The sequence below is a fragment of the Lygodium microphyllum genome, chromosome 23 (assembly GCF_053477565.2).
Source record: "Lygodium microphyllum isolate KBCC chromosome 23, Lygodium_microphyllum_v1.1.10, whole genome shotgun sequence".
In the NCBI taxonomy this organism is placed as follows: Eukaryota; Viridiplantae; Streptophyta; class Polypodiopsida; order Schizaeales; family Lygodiaceae; genus Lygodium; species Lygodium microphyllum.
The window spans coordinates 42917388-42929571 of NC_141157.1; positions in this window are offsets into that span (position 1 = coordinate 42917388).

The following is a 12184-nucleotide window of genomic DNA, read 5'->3' on the forward strand; positions in this document are numbered from 1 at the left end:
GTTATTTTTGAAAACTGTTTTTACTAACCATGGATTGCCAAAAGTGATTATTTCAGATCGTGATTCTAGATTTTGTAATAATTTTTGGATTACACTGTTTGCAAATCTAGGCACAAAGATTGATTTCTCATCTGCATTTCATCCAGAAACAAATGGACAAACAGAAGCCACAAATAGCACTATTTTAGATATTTTACGTGCATATACTATCTCTAAACCTCAGACATGGGATACTCATTTGCATTTATTACAGTTTGCATATAATAATACACCACACACATCTACAAAGAAAGCACCTTTTGAAGTCATTTATGGATATAGATTATCTACACCTGTTGCATCTTTGTCTAATAGAATTCAGAGTGTTGATGATATTGCTACTATGCATAACAGTATTTTTGATGAGGTTAAGGATATGATTGCTAAAGCCCAACAATCATATACCAAACAAGCCAACAAGAAAAGACAAGCCATGAATTTCAAAGTTGATGATTATGTTTGGCTTAGAATAGAAAAGCGTAGACTGCAAAGTGTAGATAGACATCCAGTTGTCAAATTAGCTCCTAGATTCTATGGACCATTTAGAATTATTCATAAGATTAATGATAATGCCTTCAAGTTAGAATTGCCATCTCATTGGAAAATTCATAATACATTTCATATTAGTTTATTGAGACCATTTAGAGGCCAATTGCCTATCCACCCTGTTTATGAAAACCCACCTTTATTAGAGGAAGAGACCGAAATACTTGAACCAGAAGCCATCATAGATACTGACTACATGACCACTAGAACTAGCCGAAGGTATTCTAGATATCTAGTTAAATTTAAGAACCATCCTGTAGAGGAAGCACAATGGATGCATGCTAGAGACTTAAATGCTTTCCCCACTCTGTTAGCTCCACATTGAGCTAATAGCAATTGAGGTCAATTGCTATCCCACCCCGGGGGTATGATGCCAGGAGGCATATTCCACGGTGGATTCCGTGCCACGGTGGATTCCGTGAGGTTTTACGGTGGATTCCATAAACTTAGATGACCGGGGCTCATACACAAAGAGGATTCTTTGTGCGAGAAGTTAATGGGGACGCCTGTCCTTTTCAGGCGTTTCATTAATTTAGTGTGTACGTGGGTGATTCCGCAAAATGCATATTAAATTAATAAACGTTTATGAGTTTAGAGTGCGCACTCGTAATAAATTAAGGTTAGGATTTATTTCTAACCAGTTGATTTATTTATGTAGCTGAAGACTGCTAGGTATTCACTTTTGTTGGTTTAATTGTATTATTTTACTAACGATTGTGAATGCTTCAGTTGATGTGTAGAGATAGCAGCAGTGGCGGAGGAAAGCATTGGAGTCTAGCGGGTATTCGACATTGGGACTATATTTTGATAGGCGCCACGCCTATATTTTGTTATGTCTATTGAGACATCGATTATTGATTATTATTTTGTATGCGCCTATGTGCCTGGATATGTTATTTCTATTTGGACATTGAGATTGGGCGTGCCAGACTCTATGGGCACTGTCCATTAGCTTTATTTTCCTATTTTTGTAGAAAGCAAACTCAAAAGCTAAAAGCTTGTCATATTTTTGTAAATTGGGCTATTATTGAGCATGAAGATTGGAAATATACATAAAAATACATGCTTTGTGAAGCGCTCACACAAGGCATGGGGGAGATTGAACCCAATTTGTCTCTTGCCTCTTGTCGTGCATGCTTTTACATGGTTTTTTGTGCAAAAAGGTAGAGTTCATTGTTCTTGGGGACCTTTAGGGATTCACTACGTGAGCTATCTGCGACCGATCTGCGCACCAGACACCCAGTTGTGAAATTAGCTCCTAGATTCTATGGACCATTTAGGATCATTCATAAAATTAATGAAAATGCATTCAAGTTAGAATTACCACCTCCCTGGAAAATTCACAACACATTTCATATTAGTTTATTAAGACCCTTTAGAGGCCAATTACCTGTACACCCTGTTTATGAAAACCCACCTTTGTTAGAGGAAGAGACTGAAATACTTGAACCTGAAGCTATCATAGACATTGATTTTATGACCACTAGAACTAGCCGAAGATATTCTAGATATCTAGTCAAATTTAAGAACCATCTTGTAGAAGAAGCCCAATGGATGCACGCTAGAGATTTAAATGCTTTTCCCACTCTGTTAGCTCCACATTGAGCTAATTGTCAAGATTGTGGGAGAGAAGGAAGGAGTCTCGCTTGAAGCTTTCTTGCTTGCACAATGGGGGAAGAAACACAAGGGTGGAGGCTGAAAACAGTTTTCCTCTTCTTAGTTGTGTAAGCCAAAAGAACTCAAGTACAAAGAAATAGAAGAACCCTAGATATGGGTCTCAAAACCAAACTCAACTAACTAAGGTGGCATACTAACTGAGCCACAAACTAGAGTAGATAAGGATAGCTATCATGTAGCTATTATTCATGGGCGGTATACCAACCGCATCTGCAACTAACACGTCGGTGACATAAATGCACAACGGTCACCCTGGCATATCACGAGTGGAGCTCGATATCTCAACACTCCCCCTCGAGCTCAATCCCAATTCCTGCATACCAAGCAGGTCTCTGAACTTGCGCAGCTTCTCTGCGCCCAATGCCTTCGTGAATATGTCAGCTACCTGATCCTCTGTGCTGACATAAACTAGATCAATAAGACCTAGTAAAACCCTCTCTCGCACATAGTGATAATGCACCTCAATGTGCTTTGTTCTAGCATGATAGACTGGGTTATTTGCCAAGTTTATACTACTCATGTTGTCACAATAAATGACAACTGGCCCATCTGTAGACTGATGCATATCATAAAGTAGCTTATGCAACCAAGCTACCTCACATGCAGCCATTGCTGCACCCCTGTACTCAGCCTCTGTGCTCGACAAGGCAACTGTAGGCTGTTTCTTGCTGCTCCAAGTGACTGCAGCACTCCCAAAAGAGAACACATATCCACTGGTAGATCGTCTATCAGAAATACTACCAGCCCAATCAGCATCAGTGTATCCATGCAACTGTATCTGAACCCCAGTCTCATAAAATAGTCCATACTGCAATGTGGACTTCACATACCTGAGTATGCGTCTAGCCGCATCCAAATGTGGTTTCCTTGGAGCCTGCATAAACTGACTTACCAATCCAACAGCATAGCTCAAATCTGGCCTGGTAATAGTCATATAAATCAAACTTCCTACTATGCGTCTGTACATAGTAGGGTCTTCTAGAAGCTCACCTGCATCTGTGCTCAGCTTCACATTCTGCTTCAAAGGAACTGAAATAGGCTTACAGCCTGTCATCCCATATTTGGACAGCATGTCCAATCCATACTGCCTCTGCAAGAGCTGTATCCCACTTGGTGATCTAATCACCTCAATGCCCAAGAAATAGCGCAGCTCTCCCAAATCCTTCATCTCAAACTTCTTCTTCAATAGCATTTTCACATGAAGGATATCTTCATCACTGTCACCTGTCATAATCAAATCATCAACATAAATGACAAGTAGCATAATACCTTTCTCTGTTTTTCTCACATAAAGTGAGAAATCTGCCTTGGAAATCTGAAAGCCAATAGTGACAAGATACTGTCCTATCTTGTCAGACCATGCCCTAGGTGCTTGCTTCAAGCCATACAAGGCTTTCTTCAACCTGCAAACAAACTCAGGATGAACAGCATGCACATAACTTGGCGGCTGCTCCATATATACCTCTTCTTGCAAATCACCATGCAAGAAGGCATTCTTTACATCCATCTGATGTAAAGACCATCCCTTTGATGTAGCCATAGCAATGACCGCTCTTACGGTTGCCATCCTTGCAACCGGACTGAATGTTTCTTCATAGTCAATACCATATGTCTGTGCATACCCCTTGACTACTAATCTTGCCTTGTCTCTATTCACAGAACCATCTGCATTGTGCTTCACCTTATAAACCCACTTACAGCCAATTGCATTTTTACCTTTAGGCAAAGGTACCAATTCCCATGTAGCATTAGCTTCCAAGGCATCCATTTCTTCATCCATGGCTTTCTCCCATTTTTCTTTTCCCATGGCTTCCTCAAAAGAAGTGGGTTCTGGTTCCTGTATTACTTTAACCATATATGCATAGTGAATGGCTGTAAATCCATCATATTTCAGCCTATCCACAGGATACCTAGCTCTCGTAGACCTGCGCAAAGTAGGTTCACTCCCAGGTGCTCTCAAAACATCCCTGGTCTTCCTTACTCCAGGTGTAACAATAGAAGGAATACCCAACTCATCATCAATGCTCTGTTCTGAGCCACTGGATTCACCATCCACATAAGAGTGACCTGCATTCACATCAAACATGGGCTGATCAACCTTCTCTTTTCCTTTTCATGATACCTGCATACCACTATCTGCATTACTTTGAGAAGATTCTCCTGATCTCAATCTGCCTGTCCATGGCGAAGAATGTGAACCACTACTAGAGGACGCTCCAGGTCCACTAATATTTTGTGACTGCTGCTGTGAATTTTGTGCAGCATTACCATTTTGTGCATCTACATTATCAATCACATTTACTGGTTTATACCAGCTACTCATCTCATAAAAAACAACATCTCTACTCACTGTAAACTTACGAGTAGAAGGGTTATAGCATCTATACCCTTTTTGCTGCAGAGAATAACCAATAAAGATGCACTTCTCAGCTTTTGGATCCAACTTGGATCTCAACTCATCTGGCACATGTACATAGGCAATGCAACCAAAAATTTTCAAATGAGAAATATCTGGTTTCCTACCAGTATACCTCTCCTCTGGAGTCATTCCATGTATTGCTGCAGTGGGAGTCCTATTCATTATGTAGACTGCTGTAGCAACTGCTTCAGCCCAATAAAAATCTGGCAAGTCTTTTTCATTTAGCATGGCACGAGATACCTCTCCAATATGCCTGTTTTTTCTTTCTGCAATTCCATTTTGTTGTGGGGTATGACTGCATGAATATTGCTGCTTTATGCCATGCTCCTGCAGGAACCTTGCAAACTCATTTGAGAGGTACTCTCCCCCTCCATCTGACCTTAGGCATTTTATCTGCAGGCCTGTTTCGTTTTCAACCATCGCTTTAAGAGTTTTGAAATGCCCAAAAACTTCACTTTTCTTTTTCATAAAATACACCCAAACTTTTCTGCTATAGTCATCAATAAAACTGACAAAATAATGACAGCCTCCAAGAGATGCAGCTTTAGTTGTCCACACATCAGAGTGGATTAATTCCAATGGCTTCTCACTCTCTTGAACATGTCTAGGAAATGGTTTCCTTGCCTGTTTTCCAAACTGACAGGCTTCACATACCTTATGCATTTCTGCAACCTTGAATTTCAGCAAACCTGCAACAATATTTTGGGCCTGCATTGATTTAAGTCGCTGTACATTAACATGACCAATGCGTTTATGCCAGATATCAATATCTGCAACTACACCGGTCCCATGTGCAAACATTGATGCACTCAATTCAGACATGTCTGCATCCAATGTAAACATTCTGCCCTTCTTCTTTCCTTTTGCTATCAAGCGACCTTTATTTTTCATATCCTCAACAAAGCATCCATGAGGATTAAATCTGACCTACAAGCCCTGCTCAACCATTTGACCAACTGAAACCAGATTCTTGGTGATATTCGGGACATGAAATACATCGGACAAGTATTTCTTTTTCCCATCCTGCATAGACAAAGGAATTTTTCCAATCTGCACAATAGGATGTGCAGTATCATCACCAGTCTCCACAAATCCTGGTTTTTCCATTTTCCTTGCATCCTCCATCCATTCTGCATGACCTGTCATATGGTTTGATGCACCTGAGTCAACATACCATACATCGTTGCTTTCTTCTGCACTTGTCACAGAATTATTCATGTGCTGCACCATAAACAGATGCTCATTTTTGTCATCACCCTGTCTACTAGAGGATGCATAATTTCCTTGTTGCAGTTTTCCATTCATGATGTCATTCTACTTTTTATAGCAGTCTTTAGCCATATGATCCATTTTACCACAGTAGTAGCATTCAACATTACTGTTTGTATTTTGACCTCTTTGCCATCTACCACGACCTCTTTGGCTCCCCCTGCCTCTAGAGTTACCACGTCCTCCTCCATAGGACTGGTTTTCTTGAGTTTGCTGCATATTCTGATTTCTACCACGGCCTCCAAATCGGCCTCCTCTACCTCTGGCTCTACCTCTTCCAGCATTTGAGTAGAAGACAGATTCTTTTGAAGTTCCTCCTGAAGAAGATGCACCACCATTTCTCTGCTCCTCAGAAATTAGAAGAGCAATCAACTCCTCAAAATCAGGAAATCTTTCACGGACAGAAATGGATGTTCGAAACTATGCATAATCCTTTCCTAGACCATTCAAGGTCACAGAAACTAAATCATCATCTTCCACTGGCGACCCAATGGAAGCAAGTGCATCTGCAATCTTCTTCACCTTCATGTGGTAGTCATTGATGCTCATATTTTCTCTTTGCACATTGTGCAACTCTTGCTTGAGCTGCATTTTCCTGGCTTGCGTATTTGTGCTATACATCTTTGACAGAGTATCCCATGCCTCCTTTGGCGTACTTGCATCCTGAATATGCACAATCATAGAGTCTGAAATGCTGATAGATAGCTAGTACATAACTTTCCTGGCTCTCTCATGCCATGCTTTGAATGCCTGCATTTGCTGTTGATTGGGAACATCAGGAAGAACTGGTTCTTCTTCATTTCCTGCAACAAATTCCCAATATCCTTTTCCCATAAGGAAATTCGTCATTTTAAACTTCCATGCCTGGAAGTTGTTCTTGTCAAGCTTTTCAGTGACAATCTGTGAAAGAGAATCGGACGCCATTACAGAATACTGCAAGAAATTCTGTCACTGCAAAAAACACAGCTTCACCCTCACAAGGGCAAATCTGCAAAACTGGTGAAAGTGGTATTTGACCACACAGTCACTTCCTAGTGACGATTTTGCATAAACAGAAACCAAGGATGATTCTGAAACTCCCAATGTCTCTGCGCACAAGCATACGATGCAATTTCTACAGTAACTTTTCACCGACCTGTAGAACAGTGGCTGCACAGCATAAAACTGGGCCTTTTCCTGAGTGCGTACAGAAAACTTCCGCCTCCAAAACAGGCCCCGAAATGGCCTCAAATCAAAAAAACAAGGTCGCTCAGGCCTAAAGCCCTCACGCGCAGCATATACTGCCCTTTTGCTTCACCGCGAAGGGCGTCTCAACCTGAGACAATGCACTCCTACACTTTCCGGCTGTGCTACCTGCAGAGATCTGCTCCCGAAACAGAAAATGAAAGCAACACTGCTCCTCTTACCAGAACACCGCGAGCTTGGCTTGATATCTTGAGCTCCTTACCACGAACAAGGCTCTGATACCATGTCAAGATTGTGGGAGAGAAGGAAGGAGTCTTCCTTGAAGCTTTCTTGCTTGCATAATGGGGGAAGACACACAAGGGTGGAGGCTGAAAACAGTTTTCCTCTTCTTAGTTGTGTAAGCCAAAAGAACTCAAGTACAAAGAAATAGAAGAACCCTAGATATGGGTCTCAAAACCAAACTCAACTAACTAAGGTGGCATACTAACTGAGCCACGAACTAGAGTAGATAAGGATAGCTATCATGTAGCTATTATTCATGGGCGGTATACCAACCGCATCTACAACTAACACGTCGGTGACATAAATGCACAACGGTCACCCTGGCATATGACGAGTGGAGCTCGATATCTCAACACTAATAGCAATTGAGGTCAATTGCTATCCCACCCCGGGGGTATGATGCCGAGAGACATATTTCACGGTGGATTCCATGCCACGGTGGATTCCGTGAGGTTTTACGATGGATTCTGTAAACTTTGATGACCGGGGCTCATACACAAAGTGGATTCTTTGTGCGAGAAGTTGATGGGGATGCATGTCCTTTTCAGGCATTTCATTAATTTAGTGTGTACATGGGTGATTCCATAGCGGGTGATTCCGCAAAATGCATATTAAATTAATAAACGTTTATGAGTTTAGAGCGCGCACTCGTAATAAATTAAGGTTAGGATTGATTTCTAACCAGTTGATTTATTTATGTAGCTGAAGACTGCTAGGTATTCACTTTTGTCGGTTTAATTGTATTATTTTACTAACGATTGTGAATGCTTCAGTTGATGTGTAGAGATAGCAGCAGTGGTGGAGGAAAGCATTGGAGGATAGCGAGTATTTGATTTATTACTTATATTTTGATGAGCGCATACCTTAGGCATGGTGCCTATTATTTGTCACGCCTATTTATTGAGGCGCTGGATATTTATTTATTATTTTGTATGCGCATGGGCGCACGATTATGTTATTTGTACTTGGACATTATATTGGGTATTCCAGACTCTTTGAGCACTGCCCGTTAGCTTTATTCCTATTTTGTGCTAAAGCAAACTCAAAAGCTAAAAGCTTGCTATTTTGTAATTTGGGCTATTACTTGAGCTTGAAGATGATTAATACATAAAATACATGCTTTGTGGAGCGCTCACACAAGGCATGGGGGGAGATTGCACCCAATTGGTCTCTTGTTCATGTCGTTCATGCTTTTTACCTTGAGTTTTGTGCAAAAAGTAGAGTTCTATTGTTCTTGGGGACCTTCTGGCATTCACTACGTGAGTGTACAACATCAGATCTACGCACTACCATGGGTCCGTCCTACGGATGGGTGGTCCCAGTTGGCCAGGAACTTTTCTCAATCGAAATGGACAGCAAGGAGATCTCATCAAAAGAAATGAACAGTAAGGGCATTGATCTAGAGTTTAGGTTACCAGAATCCCGATTTATGCTGTTTTAGGGAAACAGAATGGGACTATGCCTTATGGGCAAAGAGGTTGAGCATTGCATCCCTCTCGTTTCCCATTCTCCTTGAACCAAGTGCAGCATGAATCCGCTTTGTCCCTCGCGCTTCTGCATAAAATAGTTTGCTTGGGGTTGGACGCTAGCTACCATTTAGGAAAATGACCATTAGGGGAAACCCTGATTTAGGTCGGTCCTAAGTGGGAACGACCAGAATACTTCCACTACGTGGCAGACATGGGAAGTCCTAGATCACAAACCCCATAACATTCCATGGGAGTTCCGGGAAGAGCTTTCTAGACTCTCTTCCCCATGGACTGCTAAGACATGTCCTGAAAGGGAACAGGTGGACACGTTACAAAGATACAATAGGAATTGTGATGTCTTTAGGGACTTGATTGTAGGGTTGCAACCTTTGCTACAAAGACAGCTCCAAGATATATTGAGAACTATCTTGCTCTCATTGCCATGATTTTGTGCATGGCCAAGCTCTAGTGGATCATATAGCATAGAGGATGACCAAGGAGACCCATGCCTAAGCTAACTTGACCTTGGTGCTGGGCTTGTGCACAGGGCCAAGCACTTCTCCCAAGGAGATATCTAGCATAGAGTAACTTTAGATTAGATTAAGATCACAACTCTTGAATTTAAATCCTCATACTAAAGAACACAAATCCAAAGTGGCAAGAGATAGACCTCAAGTAGATGATGACAATGTGGATCCATATCCAAGATACAATAGGAACTCTCTTGTCTTTAGAGACTTGATGGTAGGCTTGAGTGTAGGGCCAAGCTCTCCTCCAAAGGGAGGTCCAAGATAGGGTAGGAAATATGTTGCTCTCTATGTGAGACTTGGGAAAAGGGCCAAGCTCTCCTTCAAGGAGAGATCCAAGATAGAGGAGGAACTATCTTGCCCTCATAGGTAGAGGATTGAGCATCAAGAGTGGATCATGTACTATAGATGATGACTACAGACTCCCATCTCTAAGCTATCTTGAACTTGGTGCTAGGCTGAGTGGAGCACCAAGCTCTACTCCCAAAAAGATATTCAATACCATGTAGCTCAAGAGTACTTTAAAATCACATTTCTTGAATTTCTATCCTCATACGAAAGACCACAAATTCAGTGTGGTAAGAGAAAGTAGATGATGACAAAGTGGAGTGATATCCAAGATACATTTAGGAACTATCTTATCGTCTAGGGTTTCATACAATTCTTGCGCATAGGGCCAAGTTCTTCTTGAAAGAAAGATTTAAGATAGGGTACAAGTTGTGTTTACCTTTATGTGAGGCTTGAGCACAGGGCCAAGCTCTGCTTCAAAGAGAGCTCTAAGATAGCTCTAAGATAGAGTAAGAACTATTTTTCCCTCATTGCCACACTTGAGTGTATACCCAAGTTTTGGTGGATCATGTAATATAGATGATGACCATGAACTCCCATGTCTAGGCTATCTTGACCTTGGTACTAGGCTTGAGAACAAGTCCAAGGTCTATTCCCAAGGAGATATCCCACATAGGGTATCTCTAGAGAACATTGAACTCGCATATCTCGAATTTATATACCTATACTAAAGACCACAAATCAAGAGTGGCAAGATATAAACCTCAAGTAGATGATGACAATGTTCATCCATATCTGAGATGCAATAGAAAATATCTTGACTTTAGAGACTTGATACTCTATCCTCGAGCATAGGTCCAAGCTCTCCTCTAAAGAGAGCTCCAAGATAGGGTAGGAACTATGTTGCTATTTATCCACAAGGCTTGAGCATAGTCCAACCATTGCTTCCAAAGAGAGCTCCAACATAGAGTGTAGGAACTATCTTGCCCTCACTCAGTGTTGGGCTTGCATGCAAGGACAAGGTTTGGTGGATCATAAACTGTAGATGATGATCAAGTGCACCCATCCCTAAGCTATCTTGATCTTGATGATAGCCTTGAGTGTAGGGCCAACCTCTACTCCAGTGAGATGTCCAACACAAAGTGGCTCTATAGTAGATTGAAATCAGATCTCTTGAAGGTATATAATTATCCTAAAGACCACAAATAAATAGTGGCAAGAGATACACCTCAAATGGATGATGGCATTGTGGATCCATATCCAAGATACAATAGGAACTATCTTGTCTCTAGGGACTTGATCATGAGCTCGAGTGTAGGGACAAGCTCTACTTCAAACATAGCTCCAAGATAGGGTAGAAAATGTCTTTCCCTCGATGATGCATGGCTTTAGCATAGAGCCAAGCCTTTCTTTTCCAAGAGAGATCCAAGATAGAGTAGGAACTACCTTACCCTAATTGCGAGGCTTTAGTGCAAGGCCAAGCTCTATTGGATCATATAGCATAGACGATGGCCAAGGATACCCTTCCTTAAGCGATCTTGACATTGGTGCTAGGCTTGAGCTACTCCCAATGAGATATCCAACATAGAGTATCTCTAGAGTAGATTGAAATCACATCTCTCAAAGTTATATCCTCATACTAAAGACCAAAAATTCAAAGTGGCAAGAGATAGACCTCAAGTAGATGATGACAATCTACATATATTCCAAAATACAATAGGAACTATCCTGTCTTTAGAGACTTGATGCCAAGGTTGGAGCATAGGGCTAAGCTCTTCTCCAAAGAGAGCTCCAAGATAGATCGAGAAATACCTTGACCTTAGTGCCCGACTTGAGTGCATGAACAAGGAATCCCATCCCTAAGCTAGCTTGACCTTGGTGCTAGGGTTGAGGAGAGGTCCAAGCACTGCTCCCATGGAGATATCCAACATAGAGTAGCTCTAGAGTTGATTGAAATCATATCCCTTGAAGTTATATCCTATTACTAAAGACCACAAATCCAAAGTATCAAGAGATAGACTTGAAGTAGATGATGAAAATGTAGATTCATATCCAAGATACAATAGGAATTATCTTGTCTTTAGGGACTTGATTGCAAGCTTGATCATATAGTGCCAGGCTCTGCTCAAGAGGGAGCTCCAAGATAGGGTAGGAAATGCATTGCCCTAGCAAAGGGCCAAGCTCCACTTTCAAAGAGGTTCTCCAAAATAGAGTGGGAACTACCTTGCCTTCAATTCTAGAGCCTTGAGTTCACGAACAATCTCTATTGAATCATGTACTATAGATGATGACCAAGGAGTCTTAAAGCTAGTGCTACGTAGAGAGCAGCACGAAGCTCTACTCCTAATGAGATATCTAGCACAAAGTAGCTCTAGATTATATTGAAATCATATATCTTGAATTTATATCCACATATAAAAAAACACAAATCAAGAGTGGTACATGATCCACAAGGATTATTCATTTTGGTTCCTTTTTGTAGG